The following is a 20,409-nucleotide window of genomic DNA, read 5'->3' as shown; positions in this document are numbered from 1 at the left end:
ATAGTAAATATACTGAATACTATGCCAATAATAATTAATGTGTTTAGAACAAGTTATACGCTTGACATTCACATTTGATACAATATGAGAACTCAAACCCTGAGTAACAACATCCTTCAACTTTTTTGACCAAGCTCTCCTTCGTCGTTTTCATGATATGAAAGAAAAATAATTGCATCAATATTAGTTTTTTATATTCACAATTGTCGGAAATGTAATATCGGTCATAATGAGCAATAGTAAGCAAGCGTTTCTAAAAAGGCAGGCTCATAATGCACGTGTGTAAAAAATGGATTTGCCATATTTGAACTGTGGTAAGAAAGCGGGAAGGGGGAGGGAGGGGGTGGGTTGGTCATCGCAACAAGTTGTTATATATTGTTTATAAAGGTACAATGTAAGTAATAATTAGTGTTTGATTATCATCATTAAAAAACGAATCATCAGTTTGGATAAAAACAAATATAGATTTACAAAGCTGGAATATCTACTGGAGGAACAAAATCGCCGAAGCGGGATGTGACCCGATTTTTGATCAATTGGGTGATTTCATTCATCTTGGAAAGGGTATATTAAACAATTATTAGTCCGGTGTGTATGTTAATTCTATTGATCTCTTCTGAAACATTCGAACCAAAGTAAAATATAGAGGTAGTTGTTACAAAACAAATGTCAAAAATTTCATTTGACCCCCTCTCAATAAATCTACGCCAATGGACGAGTTCATACAAACCATCGTGAATTTGAAGTTTGCTATTTATAGTAACATGGCGATTTGCCTGCCTACAGCCAGGACATTGCTTTCAGCAGAGCCCGGCTAAAATGTAAAATGAAAAAGTCAATACCAGGTACACGCATGTCCTTATATTTTCTGCCCTGCTTTGCATCACACTGGTGGTTGGTATTGTGGCAGTTTGTCGGTGTCGGACTCACACGTTTGACAACTGTTGACATCTCCAATACACGATGTCCAATCGTGTTTGACAGGGCAGGACATCCAATCACTGTCAACACCCTCTTGGATTCTGTCATTCCTCGTTAAATTTCGTCAAATACCTAATTAAAGTAATTTTTAAATAGTTCTTCTCTCTCGCTCTCTCTCTCACAATTTTGCTTCCTTGAATGTTTACTTTCGATGAAAGTGTATCAGGATACATATGTCATGTTTTCATAATATGTATTGTATTACCGGTACATACCATTTTTTTATGAAATGCATTTTGTTTCATGTTTCTACCTTTCAGTAGCTGTAGTTGGTTCAGAATCACCCCCAGCCATCATTTTTTTAAAACATGGTATTGCCTAAATCAGGCACGTAGCATCAAAAAAGTTATTACAAATTTGACTGATATAATAGAATAAATATAAAAGTTGAGATAACAAAAACAGTTAGTAATGGTGCATCGGTGACACACATGCTCAAAGATTCTGGGGAAATGAGGGGAGAGGGATGAAGTGCATTGCATTCTTTTCTAAAATGTATTTAGGTCAAATTTCAAACACCTTCCAAAGTTAATTTTCCATATGTAAATTTTAGATAAAACATTGTTTTTAGTAGAGTTGATAACACAGTTTGCTTCATGTTTCACAAATTAAGACTATCAAAATGCATGTTATAATAAAATGTGAGGAGTTGCAAATTTATTTTTAATTATAAACCTAAGATGCCGATCCAAGGTCTGCTCGATATATGATGAACTTGCCCTACACTTTCCATCATAATTTGTCAAATTTAAACTTCTATGTATACTCTTACTAAAAAAAATCCCCACGAAATATTTGTAAAAAATATTATACAATTTACATGCTGTTTTTATTTTGTTAACAAAAAGACATAGCTTATCTAAATTTACCAGCTAATTTTTGTTTGATAGTCTCTTGAACATGTATAACCCGTATTGTTTGACAAGTTTACATGTAGTTTAACAAGATTTTTTGCAAACATTTGGAAAAAAATTGAAATGTACCAAACAGGCACGTAGCATCGTTTTTGAAAGGGGGGGCCAGACTCATCAAAAAAATCTTGACAAATCCTAATCCGTGGGGTGTTGAGGGGGGGGGGGGGGGGGGGGCTGGCGTGGTATATAACAACGAAAAATTTGAAAACAGATTTAATTGCTCCAAAGGACAAGAAAAAAGCAAAGGCCTTACGGACTGTGCAACACCAACACAATTCTGTTCCGTATTTTCCAAGATTTGAGGATTATCCAAGCTACCAAGTGACCAAGTGATCTTCAAACTAAAATCAACTTTCTACTCAACAAAACAGTGATTAGTATTGATTGTACAGGGAATGTGTGCCAAGGAAGAACAGACAATCCAAATATTGACGATTCATCAGCAGAAATTGTCGGCAATACAATGTCTCAAAAGGAAAGGACAGATTCGTCGATCAATCATGGAAACACATGCCTAGAGAGAAAAAAACCCAGAAGAAACTCCTAATCAGCCAGCTATTACAGACCAACTTCCTTCAGCTCATGCAGCAGCAAACATTGATATATCAACAGAAAGAGCCACGCCAAAAGACAACTCTCCTGGAGCCACTTTGCAGTACACACAAGAAATGACAACCAGACAGGAAAGAGCAACAGCACAAGCGACCACCTCATCTGAAAACTCAACTCAGACTCCCTTGTGTGAAATTTTAACTCTGACAGCAGTGGCACAGCACCACTAGAGATTCCCTCATCTGAAAACTCAAAACGCACAGCACCTCATGAAACTCCTTTATCTAAAAACTCAACTCAGACAGCACCATAGCAGACTACCTCATCTGAAACCTCAACTCAGACACATCACAAGAGACCCCCTTGTCTGAAATCTCAACACAGACAACACCACAAGCGACCCCCTTGTCCGAAATCTCAACGCAGACAACACCACAAGTGACTACCTTGTTCGAAATCTCAACTCAGACATCATAAGCGACCCCCTTGTCCGAAATATCAACCCAGACAGCATCACAGGCGACCCCCTCGTCCGAAATCTTAACGCAGACAACACCACAAGCGACTACCTTGTTCGAAGTCTCAACTCAGACAGCATCACAAGAGACCCCCTCGTCCGAAATCTGAACGCAGACAACACCACAAGCGATTACCTTGTTCGAAATCTCAAATCAGACAGCATCACAAGAGTCCACCTCGTCCGAAATCTCAACGCAGAGAACACCACAAGCGACTTGCTTGTCCGAAATCACAACTCAGACAGCACCACAAGAGCCTCCCTCATCTGAAAAACCAACACAGACGGCACCTCATGAGACTCCTTTCGACTGAAATCTCAACTCAGACAGCACCACAAGAGACTCCCTCATCTGAAATTTCAACTCTGATGGCACAACAAGAGACTCCATTGTCTGACATCTCAACACAGACAGCACCACAACAGACTACCTCATCCGAAATCTTAACTCAGAGGGCACAACAAGATACTTCTTCATCGATAATCTCAACGCAGACAATACCACAAGCGCTTATCTTGTCCGAAATCTAGTCAGACTGCATCTATAGACACTTTCTTGTATGAAATCTCAACACAGACAGCAATCCAAGAGACTTCCTTGTCTGAAATCTCAACACAGACAGCACCACAACCGACTACCTCATCCGAAATGTCCACTCATACAGCACACAAAGAGACTACTTTGTGTGAAATCTCAACTCAGACGGCACACCAAGAGACTCCCTCATCTGAAATTTCAACTCAAACAACATCACAAGAAACAGCTGACTCTGCAAAAAGGCTCCTGGTACCATCTCCTTTCTTTGAGATTGAATCTGAACCCAAGTCTTCAACCCCAGATCCAGATTTGGAGGACTCCATCCTTCCAAACCTCAACTTGTCAGACTATTTCCCAGAGTCAGATTAATCCCTTTGTGGATAAACAGTATCGCATGATGAAAAATGTGGAAGAGAACAGTAGAGAACTCAAACGAATGGATGATATAATTGATGTGCTACAGAATATACTGGAAAAACTTTTATACAGAATAACGGAAACAGGGCCATTGGACTGCAATCTCATTAAAAACAGTCTGCGTCGACAGCAAAAACGAGTGAAGCATCATCCATCTTTGTAGGAAGGGAAAGCATTCATGCCTCGTCAAAATGGACATTAACGCCTAAAAAAATTCGATGACAACAGTAGAGACCCTGCCATGTTCAGTCACTGCCGGTGTGGACAAAAGTGACGACAGACCTACCCAGCCATCAGAATCATCAGCTTTACCTAAATCAATGTTGCCAGCATAGAGGCTCTTGCTTCTTCATCAAATGATCCATCAACGCCAAACTCCACATCACAAGCCACTATTCAAGTTGCGATGTCCATCTTCATCTTGCTGCCAGTGCATGTCTAGCATCAACTGATCCAGTATCAATGGACAACTCATCAAGCTCTATGGAGAAATGATTTACAGTCCACAAGCAGCGAAACAGTTACTATAAAGATTCAATTGACTTTCTAGACATGAGGGGAAAGAAAAGTGCAGATAGAGCAAATCAAGACTATGAGCAAACTATGGAAATGGAGTACACCCTGAATGAAAACTATGGCAGTGACAGTCAACAAAGAAATGACACCGATAGTGATGACAGAACAATGGATGTAAACAACAACCAGCAGGGAGGAGAAACGACCTCACCAGGTGGATCCAAGATGTCCTTTACCAACCCACTATTTTGGAAAATGGCAATAAAATCTGTAACAACATGTGGAGCCAAACAGATTGAAGACCAAGGCCATGTTTTGCCAGATTACGAGAAGAACACTCCTATGTTCACAGAATTGGTAGAGAACATCAGGGGACAAAAGCATGAGCACCGTCAGAAATTTGCTACATCCCTATTTCGATCCATGTGCACTGTCGAAGATATATACCAGAAGAACATGAATGAACGGGTATTTCGTAGTCGTGGCCGTGAGGGAAAAGCTAAAGTAAATCCAGAGAAATTTAAAGACATTTAAAAAATCACCTTCAGATGTTTTTCATGCACACCAGCTGAAGAGGAAAAGGCTACCAAATTACTAGTGAGAACACTGGAAAAAGTGACATGGAAATTGAACAAATACATTGCTGACAATTTCAATTTGGAAGGAATCCTGCCATATATTAGTAGGAAATCAGGACTGTTCAATCACACCAATATGCAATGACTCTTTGTCTGTGTTTTTAGAGTAATTAACTCTTATCACAATGTATGTAATATCATTTGATATATCATATAGTTATTAGCAATACCAGACTTTTATTGCATGTATTTATTTAAGACCAGTGAATTCAATTGGAATAAACATTTATTACAAAGAAGTAAATTAAGAAATATTTTGGATGGAAGATTGTTTTAATATATCTTCATGTTTAGTTTATGTGTGTTAACATTTTGATTCCTGTGGAAGTCTCTTTTTGTTATATGACATTTAAATTCATTTTATTTATTTATTTATTTATTAATGAGTACCTCATAAGACGTCTCCGTTGCTCCTAATAAAACAACGTGTACATGTAGATGCAAGACACTTTTTCCATGTAACAATGGATAAAAATTGGTGCATATGCGATTGGTACAGCAAGTTTTTTGTGTGCGTCTCGTTTTTTCTTGTGCATCCTACTCAAAACCTCTTGGGTTTGTCTTGGATGTATTACCCATGTGTCCATGACAGGCAAACCAAATCCATTTCACTGGACTTAGCATCCAAATTCATGATTTTGATGTTTTGAATCATATGATTTATGATTGTATCCAAAGCAATTATTCTGGGATATTTGTGGTGCATACATGTACAATGCACAATTCCCCATATAATGAAATGGCTGCTAAATGTTAAAGAAATGTACATATTTGTTCTTGTGAAAACCCATCTTTATAGCAAACTTTACTTAAAATGAGATTTGTTGTGTTTGAAACTGGAATTTCAATCCACAAGTTTATTAGTAATACTTCAAATCATACTGCAAATTCAAATATAACATAAATAGTACTGTCAGTAATTCAAATAATATCAAATTAGAACCATTTTAACACGATCTTAGATTTTGAATAGTTGTGTCAAATGGCAAGCTGTTACTGTACATGTAGGTAGCAACTGTGGAAAAGAAAGTATTTTCAAAATTATACTTTATTTTATTGTTTATTTTGATAGGAATTATGACACAATATGGAGGTGTTCCATATCACTCTAAACTGTCAACATATTTAAATCAATGTCAAAGAAATTAAATTATTTAAATGAATCTTAACAAAGAATATGATTATGAATGAACAGCAGTTACTATAGTGTAAACAAGAATGGTTACAAACATTGCATTTGTCCTAAAAGCATATCAAATATTTGAATAGAACTTTGTATAATTTGACTGATTTCTCTCCATTTGTCAAATATACAATATACAGGTCATACCTGTTTACTGACACAAGTGAATAGTTCAATACTCGTAAAAGGCCAATCAATCTGAACATTAGGAAATTACATTTGAAACATTGGAATAAGTCACTCAGAGTAACACAAAGTTTAATATTCCAAACACAGAAGCTTTGTGTCAAGGTGGTCATAATAATTTAAAGCTCAGATGCATTGCCGTCTTTTTCAGTCGCTTTTGGCACAACTTTGTACAAATTATCGATGTATTTTTTGCACTGTTCCACTGTCAAACCATTCCAGAATTCCACTATCCCATTGATAAGTTCTTCTTGGTTTCGCGGTTTCACTCTGCGACGTATGTGGTGCTTCAGTGCTGCCCAGATATTTTTGATGGGGATCATGTCAGGTGACGCTGGTGGTAAACGTTACGCTTCTCCATCCACAGTCTTGTTGAACGACTGACATGTTTGGGATCATTGTCCTGCATTAACCTGTGTCCATTTGGGTAGTACTGTTGAATGAAAGGAAGGAAATTAGTTTCTAACATCTGCTGGTAATAAACACTGTCCATTATCCCGGTAAAACTAGAAAACTCACCAGTCAGGAAGGGCCCCGCTATGACAATTAATATAGAGAAGTGAAAACAAACTTTGAATTCCATCCTCTTTATATTAACAATGATGAAAACTAAATGCCCGGCATAAGATGTAAAGAACTGCAATATACATGTATATTAGGTTGTAAAAAAAAATATGAAAATTATAAGTAACAACTGTATTGTTAAAATTTCAAGATAATTCTGAATGTCCAAAAACTCTAAATAGTAACCTTGTATCTGAATAAAACAGGGATAACCTCATGTCGTATAAAAAACTAAATTAAATGTGTATTTAAAAAAGATTTTAACAGGTGTTTTATAAAATGCTTCAGTGAAAGCAAATACATTGTATCACCCAGGGTTGACCTCATCTTCAAAACAAACATCAGTTGCAGACAAAGGTGTTCATTAATCTTCATATGACAGATAGAGATAAGCCTCTAAATTTTCTGCAGCAGGCAAGATGATTAATCCCAGGGGATTAATTGTTCTGCTCTCTCATCCTTTTCTTCTGAATTTACAATGAAATTCTTTTTTAGAAATGACAGAATGGGGTTATTATCTGATTACCTGTTAAGATTAACAGCATTAAGGCAGAAAAAAATAAAATAAATAATTAAAAATAAAATAGTGAAAAGGAATATCTTAATATATATCTTGATTTTAGAATTCAATAAAATTATCATTAATCATTGTGTACGGTATTTTAACCAAAATAAAGTATGAATATCATATTTTAAATCCATATCACAAAGAATGTACACAATACTATACATCATTCAAAACTGACCTAAACTTCAAAACAAAGTTCATTTGCAGACACAGGCAGTGCAGTAATTATTCTCAATGTGACAGATAAAGATAAAGCTTAGGATTTTCTTCCTGTGGAAGGTTAATTAATCCCAAAGGACAAATATTGCACAGCCTTCCAAGTATACAGGGATGGTAACATTCTCAGCAGTTATCTCTCTTTGCCCATTCATTCTTATGCATAGTTAAGGAATCTACCCACCACCCCAGCTCCAACCAGAAGACATAGAGAACCAAGCTTAGCATCAAAATATGTATTTCAGCCGACTGAACTACCATACTAAATTTGAACTTGATTGGGCAACCATAAAAAAAGTATTAGACAAAAACAGAAAACTTGTAGACGGAAGAGTGATTACTATAGGGCACCCGCAAATCCTTGCAGGGCCCTAAATATGGATCCCAGTGGGTCCTCGTCTGGATATACCTGCCCATACATGTACCTACAATGTTTAAAAAAACATAAAATTAATATTCATTTGGTCAACATGAATATTAATTAAAGGGGCATGGCCTTGACAATATGTAAACAAAGGTGATTTTGAATGATAAAAATATTCCAAGTTTACAGATCTGAAATGACTGAACAGATGCTTAGAGCAGTTCATGTCTGTTTAAACCTCATGAACAGATATGAAGATTAGCTTGAAAAAAGACCTTTACTGGTATACTGAATACTGAACCAATGTAAACAAACCCATGACAAGAGCCTTGTTTACATAATAAATAATTGTGATCTCTGTATTTTGCTTTAGAATCATTAATAGAAACATGTGCATTACTAAAGCTAAGGTTTTAAAGTTGCAATCTCCGAAACAGTGCAGATAATGGGACAAGCAATATTATGATATTTCACAAAAAAGATATACAGATGCACGTTTAAGATGTCAGCATTTACATTCAAAATTGATGAAAATGTTATATGGCATGTTATAACAACAGCGAACAAGAGTTTTCAAATGAAAGGGACGTTCACCATGCAGTGCGCGTGTGAAATCCTTATTTAAAAATAGATCAGGTATTCCACCATATTTGAACTGTGAAAAATGGGGAGGTGGATATCGCAATAAGTTGTAACATATTGTCTATTGTGGTACAATGTAAGTAATAATTGGCGTTGGGATTATCATGATTGCAAGAGAGTCATCAGTTTGGATTAAAACAAATATATTAATTTATACAGCTGGAATGTTTACTGAAGGAACTAAATCTCCAAAGCGGGGTGTGACCCGATTTTCGTTCAGTTGGGCGATTTCATTAATCTTGAAAAGTAGTCATAACTCGCGTGTCTTACTAAATGTACATTACTACATTTAACAATTACTAATCAAGTGTGTTTTTTTTTAATTCGATAGAATTCTTCCAAAACATCCGATCCAAAGTATAATATACATGTATGTAGCTGTTACAAAACAAATGTCAAAAAATTCATCTGACCCCTCCCCATGGATCTCTGCCAATAGATGAGTTCATTCCTTGCGTGAACGGTAATAGCAGGCTTTCGCGCAATAATGTTTTTGCGCGCCGAATAGTTGACGAGTCCGTTGGGATTATGCGAATACCCCAGAGCACACCATGTGTTTACATCACAGGCACGTAGCATCGGGGGTCGGGGTGAGGGAGGCTGCTTCCCCCTCCCCACTTTTTTAGCAGCAGGCACCTTTCTTAACTTTATGGGATGAATTGACAATCAGGGACCCCCCCCCCCCACACACACACACTTTTGTAGGAGCATGCAATAAATGAAACTGCAAATAAGGAATTCTAATTGAATTGAAGTTACTGTTAGGGTTTTTTTCATGAATTTGAGAATTAAACCTTTTTTAATTGCTTGTCAAGATGATTTTGATGAAGCTGCCCACACACATTCAAAAACAATACGTGTTTGTATACCCTTTCATATTTCATATGGTTGGACATTTTTAAAAATGCTTTTCATTTGATTTTGCATTTTAATATAACAAATACAATTTTAAAAAAAAAGACTATTTACTCTCCAGCTTTCAAGCTTACATGCACTTACATGTGTTTGATATGTGTTCATTCCTAAAAAACTGAATTAATAGAATAGTTTCAAGTTGTATTAATGCCCTATTGTGTTTTTAACCTGTTGTTTAATTCGATTAAAATGTAATTATGCAAAGAGCGCAACTCAAGTTGCTCGCTAGATAGCGCCACCACATCACCGAGTTTTCGTAATGAAATCCGCAATGGGTTTAAGGGGAGCAAAGTGGACCGAAAACCCTTGGCTAGCGAAGATGGAGGACTTGGGTCGGGTCGGTCTATGGGAGTTTTGAGTTTCAATGGTATTAACATAGTTCATTTCATAATAAAAAAAAATACTCTCTGAAGAACTAGAATGAAAAAAACTGCTGCGTCGAATGTCACGTACAACATTTTAAATTAAATGAGTCTCCTAGGATGAGTTTGGCGCCAATAATATAAAAAAAATTGCATTTGTAACGGTAATACAATATTTTTCATTAAAAAAGTTACATAAATAAAAACAAAAGAATCCCCAAAGAAAACTAACGCAATTTAAAAAAATTATGCAATTCTTAGAATGTCACCAACATCAAACAATTTTGATCCTGACGTACAGCGAATCAATTCCACTGACGAGTTGTAACGGCCATTTAACCATTTAACGTGATAGATATCAAACTCCAATTGCACCCTTGTCATTATTTTCTGTATCGATATCAAAAATCAGTCTCTCTTCACTTTCATCCTGAATTGATCATTTAGAATATTTAGAGCAAATTCAAAAGCAGATCAATAAATCGAGAGAGATATTTTTTTGTATGCTGAATTTGGAATACCTTTCTAGCTTTCATAAAACTACACACATATAACCAACACAATATATGTAGATATATTAACAAAGCAAAAAGTGATACCGGTATTTTAAAACAATCTAACTGTATATTAATCAATATTAAATTGTCATAATTACGCATGTCATAATCAAGGTAATTGTCAAAATCAGGAGAATGTCATGAGAAAAAACGACACGTTGATGATTTGGTTTGTTTGTGATGGTCAAAATACAAACCTTGAGCCAACACTGACCTCCATTACATTGGATGTCGAATCAGGTGCCTAGGAGGATTAGGCATCCTCAGCTGACCGGTCACATCGTAGAAAATGTTAAATTCACTATGTACGGAAATTGGTGTTAATAAATATACAGTATGAGTAAAACATTTTAAAGATAAATTGTATTATTTCTAATGCTGAAAAGGTTTAAAAAAACAACAACAATGATATATGAAAAAAAAATTGATTACCAGTCGCATACTCATAGAGCAAGAGAAAGACTGTAAACATCGCTCTACTTAAGATAGGGTGCATTCAAATTAATGTCTTTAATTCTGCTAAGATTAATATTTTTGGCTTAAGTAGTAAGTTCCATTAAATAAATTGATTATTACAAGAAACTATATATGATTAGTCTACAGTATGTGTATTATAATATTCTTAATATTTAATTAAGCGAAATCGATTGGTTCGGTTTGCAGTGTAGTTTTCCTGTCTAGAGACCAGTATGATCAAATCAAAGTACATTGCGCTTAGATATTAAAATGACTCGGTGGTTTTTTAATTGCATCGTTGAACAAATTAAGATTTACGTCATGCAAAAATAGTTGGTGTTTTTGTGTCATGCTAACTATGTTGGTGTTTGGAGGTTAAGGATTAATTTACTTGTTTATGCTTCCTCTTAATGATTTTATCTACAATATATATACAAAACTTGTTATCAAATCTGGTTTACACTTTGTATGTAATTTATTAGGATGTGATTTTAAGGTTTAACATGAAGAGAAAAACTGTAGATGACTTAAATGCACATAGGAGGACTTGATTATAATTTACAAAATTGAAATTCTACTTGGATGTATAGAATATCATTTTTCTTAAAACAAAACGTTTGAAAACAGGTAAGGATAAATTCGATGTTAACCAGTTAAGGTATTTGTTCTTGTTTTGTTTTTAAAAACGGAGACAATCGACATATGATACGTGTACTAAGGTGATTCTACTTTTTCTAGCACGATTTGTATATCAAATATTTATGTAGATGTTTTTACGATTTGTATTTCTTTATTTAAGCGAATATAGCATTACTGGTTTTCTAGGCCTGGTATCAAGACCATAAATAATAAAGAATTTTTCAAATAAGTAATAATGAATAATACATTAGCTTTGGTTCCATTGCATCTGTTAACAAAAGGAATACAACGAAAGTTATTCAATATCCGTTAATAATGAAAGAAAAAATGTTAAAAATATTTTATGTATCGATTTTTCTTCATTTTATTTCATGCACACTCTACCTATGAATATTTTCATTTCATCCCATCCTAGTATTGTTACACCTAAATAGTTTTCTCTATTGGTATAAATGTTTCCTGACAATGGATAGGATATGGAGTGTTCGGAGGTGGGGGCTTAGTTTAACATGTTAAAGAGGCAAAAACATTGACAATGAGTCCAAAGTCTGACGTTGGAAATGCAACCAAACAATTTGGCATCATAAATACAAAGATAGAGGTAGGATCTGGTGCCAAGGAGGAGTGAGTATCATCTGCTGATCGGTCACCCCGCCATGTGCTCTTGTCACAATTTGGCATGTCATAATTGAGGAAAATGTCAAAAACAGGAAAATGTCATAATAGGAAAAAACGACAAGTCGATGATTTGGTTTGTTTGTGATGGTCAAAAAACAAACCTTGAGCCAACACTGACCTCCATTACATTGGAGGTACATGTAGGACCAGGTGCCTAGGAGGAGTGAGCATCCACTGCTGACCGGTCACATCTGCCGTGTGCTCTTTCTCGTAATCGGAAAAAAAAATGATCATTGATGATGGACTTTTAATTTCTTGAAAATGTTAAATTCACTATGTACGGAAATTGGTGTTAATAAATTTACAGTTTGAATAAGATTTTTTAAAGATAAATTGTATTATTTCTAATATTGAAAAGGTTTTTAAAAAAAACAAAAAAAAATGATGTATGAAAAAAATTGATTACCAGTCGCATACTCATAGAGCAAGAGAAAGACTGTAAACATCGCTCTACTTAAGATAGGGTGCATTCAAATTATTGTCTATAATTCGGCTAAGATTAATATTTTTGACTTAAGTTGTAAGTTCCGTTAAAATAAATTGATTATAACAAGAAACTATATATGATTAGTCTACAGTATGTGTATTACAATGTATAATATTCTTAATATTTAATGAAGCGAAATCGATTGGTTCGGTTTGCAGTGTAGTTTTCCTGTCTAGAGACCAGTATGATTAAATCAAAGTACATTGCGCTTAGATATTCAAATGACTAGGTGTTTTTTTTTTTTAATTGCATCGATGAACAAATTAAGTTTAACGTCATGCAAAAATAGTTGTTTTTATTGTGTCACTGCTAACTATGTTGGTGTTTGGAGGTTTAAGGATTAATTTACTTGTTTATGCTTCGTCTTAATGATTTTATCTACAATATATATACAAAACTTGTTATCAAATCTGGTTTACACTTTGTATGTAATTTATTAGGGTGTGATTTTAAGGTTTAACATGAAGAAAAAAACTGTAGGTGAAATAAATGCACATAGGAGGACTTGATTATAATTTACAAAATTGAAATTCTACTTGGATTTATAGAATAACATTATTCTTAAAACAAAACGTTTGAAAACATGTAAGAATAAATTCGATGTTAACCAGTTAAGGTATTTGTTCTTGTTTTGTTTTTAAAAACGGAGACAATCGACATATGATGCTTGTACTAAGGTGAATCTACTTTTTTCTAGCAGGATTTGTATATCAAATATTTATATAGATGTTTTTACGATTTGTATTTCTTTATTTAAGCGAATATAGCATTACTGGTTTTCTAGGCCTGGTATCAAGACCATAAATAATAAAGAATTTTTCAATGAGTAATAATGAATAATATATTAGCTTTGGTTCCATTGCATCTGTTAACAAAAGGAATACAACGAAGGTTATTTACTATCCGTTAATAATGAAAGAAAAAATGTTAAAAATATTTTATGTATCGATTTTTCTTCATTTTATTTCATGCGCATTCTACCTATGAATATTTTCATTTCATCCCATCCTAGTATAGTTACACCTAAATAGCTTTCTCTATTGGCATAAATGTTTCCTAACGATGGACTTTTATTTTCTTGAAATTTAAAATTTACTATGTATGGAAATTGATGTTAATAGATATACAGAATGAATAAGGTTTTTTAAAGATTAATTAAATTACTTTTAATACTGGAAAGGTTTTTTAATAAAATAATGTTATATGAGGAAATATCGATTACCAGTCGCATAATCATAGAGAGAGAGATTACAAAACATCGCCCCACTAAAGAGAGGGTGCATTCAAATCATTGTCTTTATTTCTGTAAAGATTAATATTTTAGGCTTAAGAAGTATGTTTTGATAAAATAGATTGATTAATACAAGAAACTCTCTCTCTCTCTCTCTCTCTCCTCTCTCTCTATATATATATATATAAGCAGTCTACATTATTTGTATTATGATATTTTTAATATTTAATTCAGCGAAATCGATTGGTCAGGTTTGCAGTGTAGATTTCCTGTCTAGAGACCAATCTGATCAAATCAAAGTAAATTGCGTGCGAGAATTAAATGACAATTATTTTTTTTTTCAATTGCATCGATGCCCAAATTAAAATTTACGTCATGCCAAAAAGTTTGTGTTTTTGTGTCACTGCTAACCATTTTGATGTTTGGAGGTTAAGGATTAATTTTTTTGTTTCTGCTTCCTCTAAATAATTTTTCTACAACGTATGTACAAAACTTGTTATCTAATCTGGTGTACAGTTTGTTTGTTGTTTAGTAGTGTATAAATGCAAAATTTAACATGAAGAAACATAAAAAGTCTTGTTCATATAGATATAGGATATCGTTATTTGTAACCTAAACCACGTGAGAATAGCTTTAATGTTAATTAAGGTATTTGTTCTTGCAATTTTTTTAAACAGATATTTATGTAGATGATTCTGCGTTCTATATTTCCTTTTTACATTGGTTATAACATTACCGTTTTCGATGCCTTGTATCAAAGACATTTACATTGATGATTGATGAAATAAAAAATATATTCGCTTGGCTTTCATTCCATCTGTTAACAGAAAGATATTCAAGGAAATATATTTTATTTCCGTTAATTATGAAAAGTAAAAAAAAGAACATTTAATATATCTTAAGTATTGATTTTTTTTTCATTTTATTTTATGTTCATCCTACACTGATTCTTTCCTCAAATCAGTGTATACGTATACTAAAACAGCTTTCTTTACTGTTAGAACCATTTTAACAAAAGCTTGAACTTTGGGTAGCTGAGTCAAACGGCAATGTGACGTATGCCTGTCTATTTCATTGTAGGCCTCTCAGGCATGGCTCTTTGAAATGAACACGATTTGTCTGGCTTTTGAGTAAAGACGTCGCAATTGGTGTATATTTCGCTTGAGAACAGCGTCATTTTAACTTGTTTTGACGCAAGAAATACATTGTTTCATCCTACTGAAAGTCCAAGGTCTTGTTAAAATGGTTCTAATAAATAAATATTTCCTGTCAATTGATAGGGTTTGAAATGGGAAGGAGGGGGGCTAGTTCAACATGATACTTGTAAAGTCCAAAAACATGTCGATGAGTCTATACAGCAATAATAACGTTAAAAATACAATCACATACTTTTCCATCAGATGTCAAGAAATAGCTTAGAGTAAAAATGTAAAGCATACTTACAAAAGATCACCTGGTGTTTAAAGCATTTTTTCAATTAACTATATACTGTGATATATTTTAAATACAGCAATATTGGAAGTTTTACCATGCTTTGTAGAAAATTTAAAAGGTATTTTTTCTCAAATGAATTGTTTTAGATGCTTTTCACAATTTTTACTCCCTTCTTTGACAATTGTGACATTTATTTTTTCTTATTTATTATTAATGATGCTTCATAACAATAGCTTTGTTTGATAGGGCGTACCGGAGCTAAACTATTTGGTAAACACAATGAATTTCGATAAAAAAACACAACAATGAACAATTAATGAAACAAAAAGTTCATAAATCAATAAAATTTAAATGGTGATGTAATATTCGGAGAGTATATCAACGCATCACCTAGCACCTACCATACATTTGTCTATACAACGCTCACACATCGTGATGAAGTTACTTCTTCGATATTATATACTGCGATGTCTTTGGTTTCTTTTTCTTACCATTCACGCATGTAGGGCAGACCTAAGAAGAAGTTATTCACAACTACATTATGGACAGAAACTGGAAAGAAGGATGATTACGTCGTTTGATAAATACAGTATTATGGATTGTGTAGAGGATTGTCTGAGAACAACACGATGTCGGTCCATTAACTACTACCAAGGAGCCCACTTTTGTCAGACCAACTTTGAGAACAGGACAACTGTACCTGAACTCTACATTGCGAAGCCTGGCTGGATATATACCGATATAGAAGACTGGGACAAGGTAATATATATGTTTACATCTATTGTATATTTCCCCTTATGTTTGCATAGGAAATCTGCGATGTTCAACTTTCTATGAATACACTTTGCTAATTTTTGCGCCATGAGCACAAATATTAACGTCTTCACGAGTTTTGAGTATTTTTGGTAAGATTAAATGAAACTTTCAATCTAACATAACCAATTTGATATGTACTTTTGATAAACTATCATTAATATATATCTACTCCTTGATAGAAACTATTTCCCCCCAGGATTTTTTTTGTCGTGGAAGCTAACTAAATAATGATTTAATATGGCTGTTCCGTGTATGCTTCATATCTCTGACTAAGAGCGTAAAAATAGCCTTATAGCGGCGATACACTGTATTTCATACAAATAGACATCAGTATGAAAATATGAATAAAAACACTGAATGCTTATTTTTGGATGTCGTCGGTCCTGTGACTCACCAATCGGTGCAGACAAATTATCATGCCGCGCAACCACGTGTAAGTGACCGTTTATTTCTGATCGTATTTTTTTTTCTTTCGACCTGCCTTTTAAATAGGCCCTTATTTCATCTGTGTGACATTCAGTTTCGGCAACACGATCACACGTATAGAAAGTAAACTGACATTCATGTATTTGTACAACATGTCATATCAGTAGAACTTAGCAATAGTTACTATTAGGCGCTCAGTCAAATTTCATTTTCCTAGGACATGTATAATTGTTCTCTTCTTCTCGATTTCGCTTAAACGATGCGTTGATTTTTTTTGGTGATGTTTTTGAGCATGTAGGCTTTTCTATCTTTTTGGAGTTCAGAGTTGCTCTGCTTTGAAATTGCATTTCGTTTTATGGCTTTTTGAGATGGTTGACGGTTTCTTTGTTGTCATTTTTTCGTGAACATGTACATTGTTAGCACATTTCTAATTTTTTTTTCATAAATCCAGAAGATTGCAGGAGCCTGTTCGCGGTCAAGTTGTCGCATTAATGAAAAGTGCATTCCACAACCCTTTGACCAGTTTACCTGTGTCATATCAGGTCTGGAGTATTTTCGTATTACAGTTGTTTACCTCAAAATTAAAATTTATGATTCAAGACAAAAAATAACTAACGATTTTGGTTTAAAAAAAAGCATTTTGAATTAACTTTTCTATACATCATTTGAAATAAGAAAAAAAAACCATAACAAAATGGTTTATCTAAGTATAATCAAATTTGATAAAAAAAAAAAAAAATCACGAGAGAATTGTCACGAAAAAAAATCTTCAGAAGATTGAAATTAAATTATTTTTTCTATAAAATGTAAAAAACACCAACATACGTTAAGGAGAACTGATTGTATTGTTATATTCGAATTTACAATTAACACAATTTTATGAATAAGTTTTCATGACATAACGTATAGCCTTTCGATTGAAAATAAGTTTTAAACAATACGTTTTTCTCAATTAAACCAAAATTACATTTAAATATAGATTGTGGTGTCCCTAAAGGTGAAGGATTTTCGATGGAACATGTACGTGAATGGGACGCTATTGGAATAACAAGAGGAATTCATATCACCTGCGCAGATAAACATAATCAACTCGGCTCTGAGTTTTTCCTCTGTCGATCTAACGGAACGTGGAGGGCGGACTTGAGCTGTCCTAAAAAGTATGGTAAGATATTTTTTGGGTAACAGTTTCTGTGGATATACTATCAGCGTGAATGTTTAAGATTCAGTAAATATAAATAAAATTTTGACTGCTTTGACCTGACTTCAGAACGAATATAAAAACAAATGCGACATACATACATGTCCATCTATTGATAAAATATAAATTTGCAATAAATTGAAGACATAAAAAATGTTATCAAAAATCAAAATAATAGCAAATTTTTAAAGTATAATATAAGTATAATTATATGTCTACTGAATACAGGTATGCAGGTTTATCATGATAATATCTAGGTCAAGTTTGATATTGGGTACAATCGAAAAATTTTCGACAAAGTTATGGCTCTTGGACATAACATAGACAAATTCCAGTTATTTGCAGTTTCCGCTCATTTTCTATGCAGAGGGTGCACATATTGATATGAAATTTAGTATACAGGTCAGGCACGTAGCATCGTTTTTGAAAGTGGGGGGGGGAGCAGACTCATCCAAACAATCTTGACAAGCCAAAAAAAATTTCCCAAAGTCTTCAAATTCCTAATCCGGGGGGGGGGGGGGGGGGGGGGGGTGAACTTCAATTCGACTCCCCGTTTCGTTATTTTCATATCTATTTTTACATACTTCAAAAAAAGTGGGGGGGGGCAACTCCATGTTAATTCACTTTTTTATATGTAAATTTTAAAAAATGTGTTGCTGCGACAAAAAGTCGGGGGGGGGGGGGGGCAGGCCCCCCATGCCCCCCCCCCCCCCCCCCCCCGATGCTACGTGCCTGCAGGTTTATCTAAATAATATCTAGGTCACGTTTGATTTTGAGTATGATAGAGCAATTTTTATGACAGAGTTATGGCCTTTGGACTTTGTCTATTGAATTCATTTATGGTGACAAGCTTATCTTTTAAAAAGATTGGTGAGCTAGCGCTGTAGCCATCACAAAATACAGAATCAGATTTCTAAAACATTCGTTTAAATTTCTGAATCGATTAATTAACAATAGGAGGCACAGTGGTGTACTGGAATTGTGGTGGAGCGGGGTCTCAATTTAGAATTGTGAATCTTGAGTGGGCTTCACATCGGCATTGGCATAATCATTATGTATATATTGTAATTTCAATTTCGAGGTGAACATTTTCAAGAACCATTGATACTGTTTAGTAGCAATCGTATCTTCTCGGGCCTTTCCGGCAAGCTCGGAAATTATATCTTAAGCTGTTTTCCGACCTTGAAGAAATTTAAGATAAACTCTAGCTATAATTTATTTTTAAATTAAAAATAATTTTGCATTATTAAACCTAAGCTACTGTTACTTTTTGACATTTACAATAACACACAAAACTTCATGTGAAGATGATAAAACGAAATTAGAACGGTACAGTTTATCTACAGTAGTATAGTATTCCCAGAATCCCCTACTATGGAATCGAGCATGCGTATTCCAGTGAAAAAGACTAACGTAGTTGCTAGCGCTCGAGAGCGCTAGCAAAAATACCTAGAGGTTTTAAATTAAAGTTTCCCAAAATTGAATTCCGTTTGTCCAATTCCTATCCTACGAGAAAAAGCTTGTCACTTCGAGATCTCAGAAACGGTAATGACTAAAACTTCCAAACTTTCCGCATGATATACCTGTAGATGTGTGTATAGATCCATTTTGTTTTGTTCCCCAAACTTCCGGTCGTCACCGGAAGAACTTTAAAAATTATTTTTTTACGCATTCAATTTATTTCACACAGAATTGAAAGGAAAAGTAAGGGAAAAAACACTTTCATTTGTCATTAATCTGATCTTAAATACATGGAAAAAAAATCTACTACCGGTGAGATATCTCAAATATCTCGGTTATTGTTCTAAATAAATGGTGTTACAGCGAGATATAAGAAAGTGTGAGTGACCAAGGCACGAAACTTACATAAATGATAGCCATTTGATAGAATACGTGTTTAACTTGTTTCATTTTGTCACTTCCGGTCCACACCAAAGGGTTCAAACAAATCAATTTGTTTATAAGTTTAAATGTTTTTCTTTGACAATTTTAAGTAGATTGATAGGCAGTTCTGTTGTTAAGTTTTAAAGAAGTTCTGAGGCAAATGTTCAAGATATATTAACTTTCATTTCCAATGACCGATTCCGTTCGTACGTTTCCTGTCCAGAGACAAACAACCTTGTTTCTATAAGATCTTAAAAGTGGTAAAGAATTCAACAACAAAAATTTTGGGATGGTTAATTTTTGCATATACTGTAGGTAACACTACACTGACCATTAACCCCTTTATTTCAATTCTCATAGCATAACCAACAAATCGCATAGCATTGCATTTAAACCTCATTGCATATCATTAAAATCGCATTCCATATCATTGAATTGTAAAATATATGCAGGAACTGACGGGAACGACCACAACCATACTTTAGAGAAAAAGGAAAACTTCGGTAATATACATCATGTTAACATTCTTG

At 34.1% G+C, this 20,409-nt stretch overlaps 1 long non-coding RNA gene across 1 annotated transcript; it reads left to right on the top strand.

Moving 5' to 3' along the window:
• The first annotated feature begins 15,970 nt into the window (after positions 1-15,970).
• Positions 15,971-17,953, top strand: LOC105333562 (uncharacterized). The gene is made up of 3 exons (XR_010711889.1): positions 15,971-16,314; positions 17,249-17,339; positions 17,777-17,953. It is a non-coding gene; the product is annotated as an uncharacterized lncRNA (long non-coding RNA).
• The last annotated feature ends 2,456 nt before the right edge of the window (positions 17,954-20,409 follow it).

Source organism: Magallana gigas, chromosome 1 (genome assembly GCF_963853765.1).
Source record: "Magallana gigas chromosome 1, xbMagGiga1.1, whole genome shotgun sequence".
In the NCBI taxonomy this organism is placed as follows: domain Eukaryota; kingdom Metazoa; phylum Mollusca; class Bivalvia; order Ostreida; family Ostreidae; genus Magallana; species Magallana gigas.
The sequence above is the reverse complement of the archived record's forward strand: the minus strand, read 5'-3'. Positions and strand labels throughout refer to the sequence as shown.